Genomic DNA, 409 nt, shown 5'->3' with positions numbered 1-409 from the left:
GGGAGCAGTTGGGGGTTCGGTGCCTTGCTCAAGGGCACCTCAGTCGTGGTATTGAAGGTGGGAGAGAGCGCTGTACATTCACTCCCCCCACCTACAATCCCTGCTGGTACAAGACTCGAACCCACAACCTTTGGGTTATGAGTCCGACTCTCTAACCATTAGGCCACGACTTCCCCGGTGCAGTATTAGTTTGGAAGTAAATTTTTGTTGATGATATCACGATATTAATATTTTTATAGAAACATAATAATAATAAAAAAGTAATTATAGACCATCACAAATTGTATTCATTTTATGTTTTGGTATTATTTTATTTAAACAGATGAACATTGACATAAAAGAAACAGGTTTATAAGTATTCATATGGTTCAGAATGCAGCGGCTAGGCTCCTGACTGGGGTTAAAAAAT

General features: G+C 39.4%; 1 pseudogene; it reads left to right on the top strand.

Moving 5' to 3' along the window:
- Nucleotides 1-409, top strand: part of LOC107577110 (glutamate receptor ionotropic, kainate 4 pseudogene) — a 5,665-nt pseudogene that overhangs the window by 4,026 nt on the left and 1,230 nt on the right.

This window comes from Sinocyclocheilus grahami, unplaced genomic scaffold (genome assembly GCF_001515645.1).
Source record: "Sinocyclocheilus grahami isolate Dianchi unplaced genomic scaffold, SAMN03320097.WGS_v1.1 scaffold5145.1, whole genome shotgun sequence".
Classification (NCBI taxonomy): domain Eukaryota; kingdom Metazoa; phylum Chordata; class Actinopteri; order Cypriniformes; family Cyprinidae; genus Sinocyclocheilus; species Sinocyclocheilus grahami.
This window is presented reverse-complemented; position numbering and strand designations above follow the sequence as displayed.